Genomic DNA, 15,891 nt, shown 5'->3' with positions numbered 1-15,891 from the left:
ATATTTTCCCCATAAAGAACAGCTCATTATTAAAGACAGTGGCCTTTTAATTATGTTGTGAGTTTACCAGGGTTTGTGGACAATACTGTGAAGCTGGCCATCATTTATAACACTGATTCTGAGTTCCAAATAGCCAGTTTGAGAATCAACTTACAGAATACAACTTATCTTCAAACTGGGCACTGCTTGCATTGCAGTTTGTGGAGCATATTTGTTCTACTCATTTCCCCAAATGGTTAATTTGTATATAACAGGGCAATAATATGAACAGGTGCTTAGTCTGTATAGAGAAACTGACAATCTCCTATAGCTAGACACTGTTTTTTCACATAGAGTGGAGACAATGATATAAAAACCTTATTGTGGTAGTTGCAAATTTTTGTTCTGGATCAGAGATAAGCTAAAGACCATATCTGTGTTAGCCAGCTCTCCAGTGTGGCAAGTATCCTAAAGTATTGTGTCACTCGTGGCCATTCTGCACATGTTTGGCTGGTGGTCAGGCTGAGGAGGACCATGAGAAATGAAGAACCAGGACTGAACACTTACATTGGCTTTGACACATAGCATATGTCCAAAAATAGTGGCCAAGATAGTGTTTCATGTTTATTTTACCAGATTTTGCATTAAGATGATTGCATGATGTCAACAGTAGCTTGTGAGTGGTCTTGAACAAGGGATTATGGTTCTCTAAGAGGCCAGTTCTGACCCGGAGATCAGCCATTCAGGATGTTTAAGAGGGTGGCTCTTAAGATCAGATTTTATCTTTATCACATTTCTTATAGGAGAAATGTAGGGAAGCAGGGCTGGACTAAGGGGAAAGTGGGGCTCTGGTGCAGTCACCACACAGCCTCCCTTGGCCAACCCTGCTCTGTGGGTAGCATGACCTTTCAGAATTTCCCTGGCTTGGGTCAATGGGACAGACTCTGTCCTCTTGCATCCACCAGTCTTTGGATACAAGCTGCTTCTCCAAAAAGAGGGTGTGACTTTGGCTCGGGAAATTCCCAGAGAGGGCTGACAGTGTCATCATCAGGGGAAATGCTTCCTTTGGTCCTGAAGGGGGGTCTGGGCAGAGGTCCGTGGTCCCAGTTGAATAGGCTATTATAGGACTCTGGGCACAGTGAGAGGAACTGGAATACTATAATACGATACTGATTTTTTGATTTATTGTTAAATCTTATAATAGCCTAAAAGTAGTTATTAAAACTCCACTTTACAGAAGGACATGCATAGGAAGAGGTAGTCTGCCCACAGCCAGATGGATGATAAGTACCTAAAGCAGAACCCAGCACAGCTTCTTTCCAAAGCTACTGCTCTTTTGATTCTGTTTCTTGAACACACTCAGGAACTTGTCACACAGATTTTCTGGACTGACCTCAGACTGGATCAATACAGGCTAGGGCATCACTCCCGAGTGCCAGGCTTAGGGCAGGAAGGTTCCTAACAATTAGTGACAGAGGCCTTGGTTGGAGCTTAGCTCACAATGAACAGAGCTAGGGGAGAGTGATGACAGATCAGAGACCCAAAACTCAATGTTTCCACCTCAAAATGAAGGAGTTTGCTGACTGAAATGTGGTGGTTTATTAACAGGTGAAACAGGCTTTCAAATTAAGCTCACACTACACTGATTTGTAGACTATTAAAAATATAGCTCTATTTTCTTTAGATCTGATCTTCTCTAAGAATCTCCTTTTATCTAGTTAGTGAGGGGGATGAAAGTAAAAGATCCAAATCTACTCATTCTAGTCCAATAATTTATATAGGCTTTTAAGATGATTCAGAGTCTTTTATATCAGGTCCTAATCTTTCAGATTCCCCCCTTCCCATGCTTTCTTTCCAGAACAATATAGATGTGTATGGAGGTGGACATGACTTGGCCTGATGGTGCCAGGGAGAAACGGTGGGAGCCAGGGGCCATGAACAGGTACTGGTGCTGCTTCCTCTCCTGGCCACAGTTCCCCTTACCTGCCATTGAGGTCAGCTCAGGTCAAGCTGAGGTCTCTTCCCTCTGGCTCAGTCACATCCCTAAGGACTTCACTGAAGACTCAGCCTTCCCTTGCCTCTGACAGCCCTGTGGGCCTGCCTGAAATCTGCTTGCAACTGATTTGATTCCCAACTCTGGTTCTTCCTGCCGCTCCCAGCCTCTGGGTCATCAGATCTTTCTTGCCAGCCAGCATATAGTACCTTCAGCATCCCTCCATGATGCATGTGGGAACCTCTACTTACTGATCATGCCCTCAGGATTAGGAAATCTTTAGACAGCTAGGTGCAGGCCTTCTATCTCTGACCAACAGGAAGAGGTGACACCTGACCTCTTTACATTAGAATGGCCATCCTGTTGCTTATCTGAGGATGGCTGGTTAAATCACTACCTCACCATCACAGACAGAAATGGGGTTGAAGCATGCTGACTTTTGGCTTGACCCTCAGTCTCTTTCCCATGCCTCCTGCATTGACTGAAAGGGTTTAATATTACCAAATAGTCTTTCTATGAGTTATGCCACATGCAGTGAATCGTCTTTGCACTCTTTTTTAGCACCCGATTGTCTATGCAATACATCCCCACTGATATCTGCCTTAATTTCTGCAGACTTAGAGTGCCTCAGAATTAAACATTTTGCCAAAGTGGAGGAAAAAGACTTTCTAAAACTTTTTATACAGTTAATTACTGAATTCAATAATTTAAAGGATCCCCTGGTTGCTTGATCGTACGGTCAAAAAAAAAAAAAACTGTAGCTAAATTTCTCAGAAATTGAAATATTCATACACTAAGCCATTTGTTATGTAATTGTAATGGGTACTTTTAAGCCTACAGAATATGATCAGAAGTCTAAGAGGTCAAAAGAGCAATTTTAAATCATTAATATTAAAGACTTCTTTAGTCATTCCATTTCCTTTAAAAATCTCATCAGTATGTAGTTTACTTTCATTCCCTACTGACAGACCATTTCTAACATTTGACAGCTTAGCAGTGTTTTTACTAATCTCATATTCTGAAGTGTTGTGTAGTTGACAGTTTTGGTACCCGGTGTCATCCGTGGACCAGCAGACCCAGCATCACCTGGAGTTTGTTAGAAATGCAGAGTGCGGGCACACCCCAGACCTACTGAATCTGAAGTTCAGCAAAGTTCCCAGTGGTCTTGTATGCACATTACCATCTGAGACGCCCTGGTTAGCGACTCTGGTGAAAACCCTCTAAAGAGACATTATAATTCACTCAGTGTTTTTATAAACCATTTACAGCAAATAATAAAGTGGAATCAAACCATCCCCTTTGCACTCTGGATCACAGAGTATTACTTTTTTTTCAAATCCGTGCCCCCTGTTTTCCAACAATTGAAATAGAGGCAGCTGTTCACTTGGCGTACCTGGGTTATGCCTGTTCCGGGCTCTGTTAGGTTTCTGCATCAGTCAAGCCAGCTGAGAGCAGTTGTGGCCCAGCTTTGTCAGCAGTTCTTCAAGCCACCTGTTACAACAATCGACATTAGAACACTCCCAGGAAATCCTGTGTGTAGTTCTTTCCTCCTCCATTCCCCAATAAGAGCCCACAGTAATCGAAAGCAACATAAATTACTTGTCAAAAGTAAATCTCTATGAAGAAAAGCAGCTGTGTTATATGGAAGGGACCTAATTTTCCTGAGTAGTTCCCTTCCTCCCCATCCTAAAACCACAGGAGAGAGAGGAGTGGGAGGATGGGTCACAAAATTCCCCCGCTCCCCCAATCCCTCCCGGAAAGGCCTCTACAGCCAAAGAAAAATGAAGATCTAAACAAAGATACTGTTAATACAGGCCAAACCCAGAAGTGTCAGGATAATTGAGGATAAGAGTTCCTTTGTTCTCCCTTCCCACTCCCTGCTATTTTCTCCTGGCTCATTCCTCCATTTAACTTTATCCTCAACAATTGCCCTACCTTTTTAGCATTCCAAGAATACCTCTAAGCATCTACCTCTTCCTGTGTACACCCACCCCTTCCTGCTCAATAGTCTTTTGTGGCTTGGGTAACTCAGCAGATAGACTGATGTAGAGTCATGCCTATATCTCCCTTCTTTGATGATAGGGCACTAGAACCCATAAACAGGCACATCCAGTGGCATCAAGCAGAGTTTAAGGAAGAAAGAGGGCAGTGAGGGCACACAGAATCCAGTGTGCCTGGTGATGGGTGTAAGCTATTGGCTTTTATTAGGAAGGTTCAGTGATGATTATAAATAAAGATGATAACAATGGCTGCCTTTGAACACCCATGTCATGTTTGTTTACTTGTTACAGAGTTTTGAGGCAGATATCATTATTATTATCACTATCATCACTGCTTTAGGGAACTAAGGCTCTAAGAAATGAAAAAGAAATCAACAGTTAGTAAACTGTGGTATCAGGATTCATACCCAGCTTTGATTCCCAAGTCACTGCTCTTGCTACAATGGCCTGCTTCCCTTATGGGTGTCTTAGCAGATGGGCATAGCATGAACACAGACATGTCTGGCAACAAGACGATACATGGATATGCAGCCAGGTAGCCATATGGTGGGCATTAGGAAAGTCTGGTTGGAAGTAATAGAACATCTGCTGTGGGCCTAGGGTTCATGGGCAGAATTTGAATACTAAAAGTGTGGTTAAAAGCCAAGTAGGGTCTAGTCTTAGGAGAATGAAGGTTCTTGGCAATTATCAATTGTAGGCTCTCTATCTGAGCAGAAGTGAAGAGGAAAAGTTAAAATTTTACATAACCTCCTTCTCATTCTGCTTCTGTAACAGCTTGCACCTTGCAAAGTCTAGATCACGTAGGTCACGTAGTCTCAGAAAGTGGGGACTTGCAATACTAGGAACTGGAGTTTATCTCACTTACCCTTGACCTGCTCTTTGCAATCGCCCAGCCCCTGCAAACCTGCTTACTCACGCCTGTCCAGGCCAGGCATCCCCTCCCCATCTTGACTGCTGTTCCCGTAGGCACATTAACAGCTAGTGTTGCCCACTACAGTCTGTTTGTAAAAACTCTGTAATCCCTCTGTTCAGTGCTCAGAGTTTGGAGTGTTAACTCCTCTGGGCCCACCGGTGTAATAAATCTGAGTTCTCCAACTCTCTGAGTGTGGTGCTTAGTTTCGCGAATGCTGGTTTCTGCAACAGAAGTAATTATCTGGAACAGAATATGGGGGCTGAGTCCTCACAGCCAGTTACTGAAAAGAACTAGGAACAAGGATAAAGTGGGAACAACAAGGAAATGAGAAAATTGTGTTTCATTTTCAGTGGAAATTTAGACCTGTGAATTGTGGGATTCCCTCTAATGAGTACAGAACTGGTTCTAGACCAGGATGCAGTGGAATCTGAAGGTGGGGATTCAGGCAAAGAGGGAACATTTTCTGGGGCTTCCCTTTGAAGTAGTAGAAATTTCAGTGGAAATCATAGAAACTCAAGGATTCTATGTTGAAACAGAATACTGTGGAAGGTGTTATGCTTTCTATTGCTAGGACTTTTGCAAGCATCCCCCTACTTGTGGGGCATTCAGTGGTTTCCGGTGGCACTTATTCACCCTTAACTGTGGCCCCAAGGACCTCTGTAATGTGTCCCTGTCTGGTTCTCCGACCTCCTCCTTAACAGTTTCTTTCACTCACTGTTCTCTGTCAGGATTGCTCAAGGGAAATGCTGATATTTTGGGTGGAAATTTTCTTTCTGGAGCAGATTTTGCCCATAGTTCTAGATATTTAATATTTAATGTCCTTGGCCTCTGTTCATGAAATAGCAGCAACACCTCCAGGCTATCATATGACAATCAGAAGTGCTCCCACACATTTCTGACCCTCCAGTGAAGACTGGCTCTGTGGTTTTCTGGCATGTCCTTACTTTAATATGCCAAGCTTGTTCCCGTCTCAGGACTGTCATGTTTGCCTTGGATCTTCCTCCCATGATGTTTCATATTACTTTTCATTTTTCAGTCTCCATCTCACTTTCTCCAAGAGCATTTCCTAACCCCCATTCTGAGCATTTACAGTGATATTACTTTCTTTTCTTTCTCTTTCCTCTTGCTCTCCTTGGTGTGAAACCTTTCTGAGAAGGGGATCTTGTACTTCACTTTCACCATGCACATTGATTCGCAGGAGAGTGCCTGGTCCATAATAAATTCCTCAAGTGTTTTTTAATTTTATGAATTAAAAATTAATTTTGAGTGTTATTAATAAAGGGGAAGATGATTGCTTTCCAATATCCGGTATAAGAGATTTCTACATTGCATAGGAAGTTGGGTTTTTATCAACAGTAAGATTCTATTGCATTCTTTTCTATAGCTTCTGGAGTATTCGAAGCAGGAGAAATTCTTCTTGGTGAGCTTCTAATGTCCTGTTTGCATTATTTACCTAAAGATAAATTTGACTCTACAGTTAACAGCATAATTAAACTCCCCTCTTAGAAAATACATTTTAATGATAAACTAGGTCTTCACCTCATTAAGACAAAGCTGCAGGACATAGATTTACAAATATGACCTCACAATATTGAACATAACCTAGTCTCACCAGGATGACTGGGAAGATCATGGAATTAGTGGAGAGCCTTGAGCAAGCTTCTTGATATAAAAGCAACCTAGATGTCCATCTGCAGATGAATGGATAAGAAAGCTGTGGTACATATACACAATGAAGTATTACTCAGCAATTAAAAAGAATACATTTGAATCAGTTCTAATGAGGTGGATGAAACTGGAACCTATTATACAGAGTGAAGTAAGCCAGAAAGAAAAACACCAATACAGTATACTAATGCACATATATGGAATTTAGAAAGATGATAATGATAACCCTGTGTACAAGACAGCAAAAGAGACACAGAGGTATAGAACAGTCTTTTGGACTCTGTGGGAGAGGGCGAGGGTGGGATGATTTGGAGAATAGCATTGAAACATGTATATTATCATATGTGAAACAAATTGTCAGTCCAGGTTCAATGCATGATACAGGATGCTCGGGGCTGATGCACTGGGATGAACCAGAGGGATGGGATGGGGAGGGAGGTGGGAGGGGGGTTCAAGATGGGGAACACATGTACACCCAGGGCAGATTCATGTCAATGTATGGCAAAACCAATACAGTAATGTAAAGTAACTAGCCTCCAATTAAAATAAATAAATTTAAAAAAGTTAAGAAGCCAGTCATCCATTTTTGTTGCATTATCCCTTGGATTCCTGGTGATCTGATGCACACTAGTGAAGAGAAGTGAAGTGAAGTCGCTAAGTGTCCGACTCTTTGTGACCCCATGGACTGTAGCCCACCAGGCTCCTCCATCCATGGAATTTTCTAGGCAAGAGTACTGAAGTGGATTGCCATTTCCTTCTCCAGGGGATCTTCCTGACCCAGGGATCGAACCCAGGTCTCCTGCGTTGCGGGCAGACGCTTTACCATCTGAGCCACAAGGGGGATGATAATTTGAGGAGTCACTTCATCCAGCTGTCACTGAAATCAAGAATGGCCCCAGAGGAGGCTTATTTGGTTCAAAACATTTTAGTCCTCTTTTAAATTAAGTGTAGAAGGAACTGGAGTCTGGTTGGTTCACTAATACCCTTGTTTCCACGTATCACACAGCCCTCTACACTTAGTTTATAGGAGGACTAAAATGTTTTGAACCAAATAAGCCTCCTCTGGGGTCATATTTGATTTCAATGACAGTTGGATAAAGTGGCCCCCCAGACCCCAGGAGTTCTTTGAGGGGCTTCTGAGAAGATCATGGCTGAGGTTGCTTTACATTTGTTCACTGTTTTCAGTTCATATCCCCTTTCTGGGTCAAATTGGACCTTGTTTTAGAGATCTAACACTTCACGGTCCTAAAACTTATATCCATACTATGCTAATCCATCCAGATACTTTTAGATCCACCCCACCCTTCCTTATCCTTTTTTGTACCAAAGGGTTGACTTCTTGCAAATGACATTTCCCAGCTCTCTTGCCATCTAGCTTCAGTTCGGTTAGGAGTGAGAGGCACTGGAGCAGAACTGGAGGGCGAGAAAGGGGAGCAGCTGGAGTGTTTCCCCTCCTTCCTGCCTCGGTGCCCATCCCTGTCTGTGTCGCCTCGGCAGTTCTGGCTCTTACCGATGACCTCCACCCTGAGCTCAATAGCACCATCAGCAACGGTCAGCTTTATGTCCACTTACCTAAGCTGTAGTTTCGAATGCTAAATGTTGCAGTGAAGGTTTTTGTGGTTGTGATTAACATTTACCATCAGTTGACTTTAAGTAAAGCAGATTACCCTCCAAAATGTGAGTGGGCCTCATCCACTCAGTTCAGGGTCTTAAGAGCAAGGACTGAAGTTTCCCAAAGAAGAAGCAGTGCTGGTTCAAGGTTGCAACATCACATTTTACCTGAATTTCTAGCTTCCAGCCAGCTTCACAGATTTCTAACTTGCCAGCCCCTGCAATCACATGAACCTATCCTATTCCGCTCTCTTTCTTTCTTCTCTCTCACTCCTCTCTCGCTTTCCTTCCCCTTGCTTTCCTGCCCCCATTGGTTCTCCAGAGAACCCTCATATGCCCCTTCTTTCCATTGTCTTTCCAGCCTTGAGGGGAACAGTGACTTCGTGTAATTGTTTATCTCTGGAATTACTTCCAACTCCTTTGTGAACCAATTCTCTGCATTCAGTTCTTGCTATTGAACTATAATATGGGTATTGTCTTCCTAACTGAATCCAGCTTTATCCCAAGGAAGATTTTTAAGTCATTCAAAATCTAATCTGCTCTTCTCTTAGGACAGATAGGAGGCCTGGTCCCTTACCATTTAAATATAAAGGGGTAGCACTCAAAGAAACTTTTTAAAAAAGGAGAGCCTATATTACTGTGCTGTTCTCTCTTCCTGTCTAGTTTAGAATTAACAATTGCAAGAGAATGAAATAATGCCATTTGCAGTAACATAGATGGACCTGGAGATTGTCATTTTGAGTGAAGTAAGTCAGAGAAAGACAAACACCATTTGATATTGCTGATATGTGGAAGTCAAAAAATGTTACAAATGAACTTCTTTACAAAACAGAAATAGAGTCACAGATGTAGATAACAAACATATGGTTACCAGGCAGGCGTGGGGGGCGGGCAGGAAGTGAAGAACGGATAAATGGAGAGATCGTGTTTGACATATACACACCACCATAAATAAAATAACTAACAAGGATGTACTGTGTAGCACAGGGAACACTACTCGATACTCTGTAACAGCCTATACTGGAAAAGAATCTGAAAAAGAGTGCGTATGTATATACATGTGACTGATTCACTTTGCTTACACCTGAAACTAGTACAGCACTGTAATCAACCATATTGCAATAAAATTAAAAAAGAAGTGACAGTTGTGGATGAGAAAACAGCTGTTAGGTGAAGCACTTCTATGGTTGAACAGACCACTAGAGGAGGCCTTGACTTTGGGTGTGGATGTCAGCTGGAGTGGGGAGAGGGAAGTTAGGTGAGTGAAGCTGGGACTGAGTATGAGAGAGGCAGCGGGTAGAACTGAGTAGATGGGATCTGTGTGAAGGAGCAGGACTGGGTGTCTGCATGTGAGTAGGACTCAGTGTGTGAGTGTGTGGAGGTAGGACTTGGCAGTGTGTGTGCGTGCGTGTGCGTATGTGACTGGGCGTGTATGCCCGCGTGCATAGGACTGTAAGTGTGGGTGAGTGCATGTGACCAAAGTTGGATATTTCTGTTAAGGAGAGCATGGGATTGAGTGTAAGTATACTTGTGTTTTTGTCCTCCCAAAATTCATGTGTTGAAACCTAACCCCTAGTATGACAGTATTAGAAAGTAGGACCTTTGGGATGTGCTTATCTTCCATGAGATGAATGAGATTAGTGTCCTGATAAATAACATTAGTGACCTTATAATCTCATGAATGAGATTAGAGCCCTTATAAAAGAGACCACAGAGAGCTCCCTTGTCGTTTCACCATGTGAGGACATAGCAAAAATACACCGTCTATGAACCAGAAAGAGGCCCTCACCAGATCTGCTGGCCTCTTGATCTTGGACTTTGAGCCTGCAGAACTGCAAGACAGAAATGTTTGTAGTTATTGTCACCTAGTTTATGGTATTTTTGCATAGGAGTCTGAACAGAATAAGACATCTTACATACAAATGGGGAAGGTCTGTATGAGTGCTGTGTGACAATATACTTATTGTAGAGTAACTCGAGGAGAGGAATTATAAGAGAATAATGAGAACAGGAGGACAGGGTGAGAGAATGAGGATCAGTCAGCCTGTACTCCGCAGCATAAGCATGTGGGCTCCATCAGCCTAGAAACCAGATTCCTGGGGGGCAGATATGACCTGCAGTATATAGGGAGAGACCTTCTTAGATACTTCTGATAGAGCATGGGCTAATTCCAGGGTGTTCAGTTCAGTTCAGGTCAGTCGCTCAGTTGTGTCCGCTCTTTGTGACCCCATAGACTGCAGCACGCCAGTCCTCCCTGTCCATCACCAATGCCCGGAGTTTACTCAACCAGTGATGCCATTCAACCATCTCATCCTCTGTCATTCCCTTCTTCTCCCGCCTTCAATCTTTCCCAGCATCAGGGTCTTTTCAAATAAGTCAGTTCCTCTCATCAGGTGGCCAAAGTATTGGAGTTCCAGCTTCAGCATCAGTCCTTCCAATGAATATTTAGGACTGATCTCCTTTAGGATGGACTGGATGGATCGCCTTGCTGTCCAAGGGACTCTCAAGAGTCTTCTCCAACACCACAGTTCAAAAGCATCAATTCTTCAGTGCTCAGCTTTCTTTATAGTCCAACTCTCACATCCATACATGACCACTGGAAAAACCATAGCCTTGACTAGATGGACCTTTGTTGGCAAAATATCTTTCTGCTTTTTAGTAAGCTGTCTAGGTTGGTCATAGCATTTTTTCCACGTAGCAAGCGTCTTTTAATTTCATGGCTGCAATCACTGTCTGGAGTGATTTTGAAGCCCCCCAAAATTAAGTCTGTCACTGTTTCCACTGTTTCCCCATCTATTTGCCATGAAGTGATGGGACCAGATGTCATGATCTTAGTTTTCTGAATATTGAGTTTTAAGTCAACTTTTTCACTCTCTTTTTTCACTTTCATCAAGAGGCTCTTTAGTTCTGCTTCACTCTCTGCCATAAGGGTGGTGTCACCTGTGTATCTGAGGTTATTGATATATCTCCGGGCAATCTTGATTCCAGCTTGTGCTTCATCCAATCCAGCATTTCTCATGATGTACTCTGCATATAAGTTGAATAAATAGGGTGACAATATACAGCCTTGATGTACTCCTTTCCCTTTGGAACCAGTCTATTGTTTCATGTCCAGTTCTAACCATTGTTTCCTGATCTGCATACAGGTTTCTCAAGAGGCAGGTCAGGTGGTCTGGTATTCCCATCTCTTGAAGAATTTTCCACAGTTTGTTGTCATCCACACAGTCAAAGGCTTTGGCATAGTCAATAAAGCAGATGTTTTTCTGGAACTCTCTTGCTTTTTTGATGATCCAACAGACGTTGGATATTGGATCTCCGGTTCCTCTGCCTTTTCTAAATCCAACTTGAACATCTGGAAATTCATGGTTCACGTACTCTTGAAGTCTGGCTTGGAGAATTTTGAGCATTACGTTGCTAGCATGTGAGATGAGTACAATTGTGTGGTAGTTTGAACATTCTTTGGCATTACCTGTCTTTGGGATTGGCATGAAAACTGATCTTTTCCAGTCCTGTGGCCTCTGCTGAGTTTTCCAAATTTGCTGGCATATTGAGTGCAGCACTTTCACAGCATCATCTTTTAGGATTTGAAATAGCTCAACTAGAATTCCATCACCTCCACTAGCTTTGTTCATAGTCATGCTTCCTAAGGCCCACATGACTTTGCATTCCAGGATGTCTGGCTCTAGGTGAGTGATCAAACCATCGTGATTATCTGGCTCATGAAGTTCTTTTTTGTATAGTTCTTCTGTGTATTCTTGCCACCTCTTTTTAATATCTTCTGCTTCTGTTAGGTCCATACCATTTCTGTCCTTTTCTGTGCCCATCTTTGCATGAAAATTTCCCTTGGTATCTCTAATTTTCTTGAGGAGATCTCTAGTTTTTCCATTCTATTGTTTTCCTCTATTCCTTTGCATTGATCATTGAGGGAGGCTTTCTTGTCTCTCCCTGCTATTCTTGGAACTCTGTATTCAAATGGGTATATCTTGCTTTTCTCCTTTGCCTTTTGCTTTCTCTTCTTTTCATAGCTGTTTGTAAGCCTCCTTAGACAACCATTTTGCCTTTTTGCATTTCTTTTCCTTGAAGACAGTCTTGATCACTGCCTTCTGTACAATGTCATGAACCTCTGTCCATAGTTCTTTAGGCACTCTATCAGATCTAATCCCTTGAATCTATTTGTCATTTCCACTGTATAGTTGTAAGGGATTTGATTTAGGTCATACTTAAATGGTCTACTGATTTCCCCTACTTTCTTCAATTTAAGTCTGATTTTGGCAATAAGGAGTTTATGATCTGAGCCACAGTCAGCTACCGTTCTTGGTCTTGTTTTTGCTGACTCTATAGAGCTTCTCCATCTTTGGTTGCAAAGAATATAATCAATCTGATTTTTAGTATTGACCGTCTGGTGATGTCCATATGTAGAACCTTGTCTTGTGATGTTGGAAAAGGGTGTTTACCTGACTTCCTACTTTTGCATTCCAGTCCCCTGTATGAAAAGAACATCTTTTTTGGGTCTTCATAGAACCGTTCAACTTCATCTTCTTCAACATTATTGGTTAGGGCATAGACTTGGATTACTGTGATACTGAATGGTTTGTCTTGGAAATGAACAGAGATCATTCTGTCGTTTTTGAGATTGCATCCAAGTACTGCGTTTCGTACTCTTTTTTTGACTGTGGTGGCTACTCCATTTCTTCCAAGGGATTCTTGTCCACAGTCGTAGATATAATGGTCATCCGAATAAAATTCACCCATTCCAGTCCATTTTAGTTCACTGATTTCTAAAACGTTGACGTTCACTCTTGCCATCTCCTGTTTGACCACTTCCAATTTTCCTTGATCCATGGACCTAACATTCCAGATTCCTATGCAATATTGCTCTTTACAGCATTGGACTTAATTACATTACCAATCACATACACAGCTGGGTGTTGTTTTTGCTTTGGCTCCATCTCTTTATTCTTTTTGGAGTTATTTCTCCACTGATCTCCAGTAGCATATTGGGCACCTAATGACCTGGGAAGTTCATCTTTCAATTTCCTATCTTTTTGCCCTTTCATACTGTTCATGGGGTTCTGAAGGCAAGAATACTGAAGTGGTTTGCCATTCCCTTCTCCAGTGGACCACGTTTTGTCAGAACTCTCCACCACGAGCAGTCCATCTTGGGTGGCCCTACAAGGCATGGCTTATAGTTTCATTGAGTTAGACAAGGCTCTGATCCATGTGATCAGATTGGTCCATGTGACCATTCTAGGGTGTAGACTTCTCAGAGCTCATTGTGGGGACCAGGTAGATGACTTAAGGCCCAGTAAGGGACGATATAAAGCTGTGACAAAATAATTACATTTAATTAATTGAGATTTTAGTTTTATCTCTTCTCAACTCCAGTATCCACCCATATTTGAAAAATTGTATTCATCACAGAGATCCCAACACACACATCAAAGAGGTTTAAAGAGGCAGGCTAGTCTTGGCAGTCTTGTCTTTTTTCCATCTCTGAGCAGGTACATCCTGTTATGTTCTATGCCACCCCAGCCCCGTTCACTTTCTTTTATGCTCACTTATGTTACAGAACTAATTTCTTCCAATTGAAACTGAAAGAGTGATTATTGCCCTTAGATAAATAAATAAAGAGATTAAATTGAAAGTCTGAATTATACCTACATGTCAGGATTGCTTGCAGTAAGTTATGAAAAGGTTATTTAGAAGAAGGATGTGTCTTTCCTATTCAATAAATAACCAAAATATTGATATGGTTGTTAGATAATGTTTCCATTGGAGCGAAAGAATATAATATATGAAGAGGAAAAGTTAAAATTTTACCTCGTTCTGCCTTTGTAACTCAGCTTGCTCCTTGCAAAGTCTAGATCACGTAGGTCTCAGAAAGTGGGGACTCACAATACTAGGAACTGGAGCTTATCTCACTCATCCTTTTCCTGCTCTTTGCAATCTCCCTAGCCCCTGAAAACCCACAAACCTGCTTAATCATGCCTGTCTGTGTATAAAAAACTCTGTAACCCCTTTGTTTGGGGCTCAGAGCTTGGAGTGTTAACTCCTCTGGGTCTGCTGGCATAATAAACCTGAGTTCTCCAACTCTCTAAGTGTGGTACTTGGTTTCTTGAGTATTGGCTTCTGCAACATATATAATCATCTCTAGATGGTAAGTTAAAAGTTTATTAGCTAAGTGCCATGAACTAAGATCCAAGAATCCCTTGAAGTCATATTCAGAAATATGAAAATGCATTTTTCTGGATGGAGCATCCACAGTGTGCATTGAAGTCTTGAATGGAGACCCTGACCTCCCAAGGTTATGAACCACTGTTTTAGAGACTACCTCCCCTACAGATGCTGAGTTCCTTGTGGGACTTCTGTATTAGTGGCTTCACTGAAGCTGCTCCTGCTGCTTTGGCTAGTGCTGGTTCTCCCTGGGCTTTACCTTCACTGGGTTGCTGTTATAGAAACTTTGCAATCCTTAGAATCAGCATCAAAGGGAAAGAAAAGGAGAGGGAATTTGCTATCTATTGACATTAAACGTAGTATAAATAAATTCAGTTTATCTGTATATATAATAATTTTTTATTGCATCAGTTTCCATGGCAACTAGTTCTTTATTCTAATCCTTTGGAATTTAGGTTTGTTCATTCAATACCTTATACCAAGAAATGGCATACTGATAATTTTGCTCATTTTAGATAATATTCTTCCAAAATTGAGGAAAGCCTCTCTTTCTCGTGAACTTTTTTTTTTTTCCCTGTGCTGCAATTACCAAGAGGGAGTTGCATCTATTTTTGTGTATATGTAGAATAGATCCAGATTTGTGGGACTTCAAGTTTATACAGTTCTGGGCCCTTCTTTAAGGAAAAGAATACCTATTATGCATGCATCAATGCTAGGGACTTTCTCTGGGCCTTGGGCAGGTGAGGAGTCATGAATGTTGGATGTCACCTAGGGCCATTGGGGGTTCCATGGTGGCTCAGATGGTAAAGAATATGCATGCAATGCAGGAGACCTGGGTTCAATCCCTGGGTCAGGAAGATCCCCTGGAGAAGGGAATGGCTAGTCACTCCACTATTCTTGCCTGACCCATGGACAGAGGAGCCTGGCGGGTTATAGTCCATGCAGTTGCAAAGGGCCGAATGCAACTGAGCGACTAACAGGGTACCGTTAGCATCACCTTATGCGAATGCATGCCCGTTAGAAACAAACCTGTTTAACTTTTTAATGTTAGGGTCAAGGGTTAACTTTGACCAATTTGTTTAATTTTAACTCCACCCTTAAGAAGAGCTAACTGACCAAATCATTTATTTAATGTTAACTTGAGGAATTTATACAAATTTAGGCTATGCCTGAAATCCACAAGAATTCAAGAACCATAAACACTGTAGTAAATGGGCAGTTCACCGGAGAGTTGGTTCAATTTACGAGTTCAAAACAACTTGTTTCTTTGAAATCCTCAGAGAAGTGTCCTGGTTTAGAAAAAAAAAAATACAGAAAGGAAGCTTTGTTCTAAAAGTCAACTCTATCTTTAGGAGGTTAGTTGCTTCACACTCCTTGGCTTTGAGTAAATTAGTAAGGAGAAAAACAATGCTGTCATGAAACTATCAGTGGGATTTATTTGTTTCAGAAATAATTGTGAATGGGATGAGAAAGAAAATGTGTGAATGAGAGAGATTGGAATGGGCTCCATAAAAATAAAATTTTATAAAAGCAAATGTTGATGTGGGCATGCA

The 15,891-nt window shown here is 41.8% G+C and overlaps 1 long non-coding RNA gene across 1 annotated transcript in view; it reads right to left on the bottom strand.

Moving 5' to 3' along the window:
• The window catches only part of LOC148778747 (uncharacterized), a 42,709-nt gene extending 28,644 nt beyond the window's left edge, over positions 1-14,065 (bottom strand). Inside the window, exons 1-2 of the long non-coding RNA XR_016037518.1 lie at positions 13,985-14,065; positions 3,366-3,463 (exon numbers count right to left, since the gene is read on the bottom strand). This is a non-coding gene — a long non-coding RNA (uncharacterized LOC148778747). The remainder of the gene's footprint in view (positions 1-3,365; positions 3,464-13,984) is intronic.
• Between the last annotated feature and the right edge of the window lie 1,826 nt (positions 14,066-15,891).

Source organism: Moschus berezovskii, chromosome 1, assembly GCF_049115385.1.
Source record: "Moschus berezovskii isolate FMDL1 chromosome 1, NW_MosBer_1.0, whole genome shotgun sequence".
NCBI classification, from domain to species: Eukaryota; Metazoa; Chordata; class Mammalia; order Artiodactyla; family Moschidae; genus Moschus; species Moschus berezovskii.
Note: the sequence above shows the minus strand (reverse complement) of the source record. Positions and strands in the feature narration are given on the sequence as shown.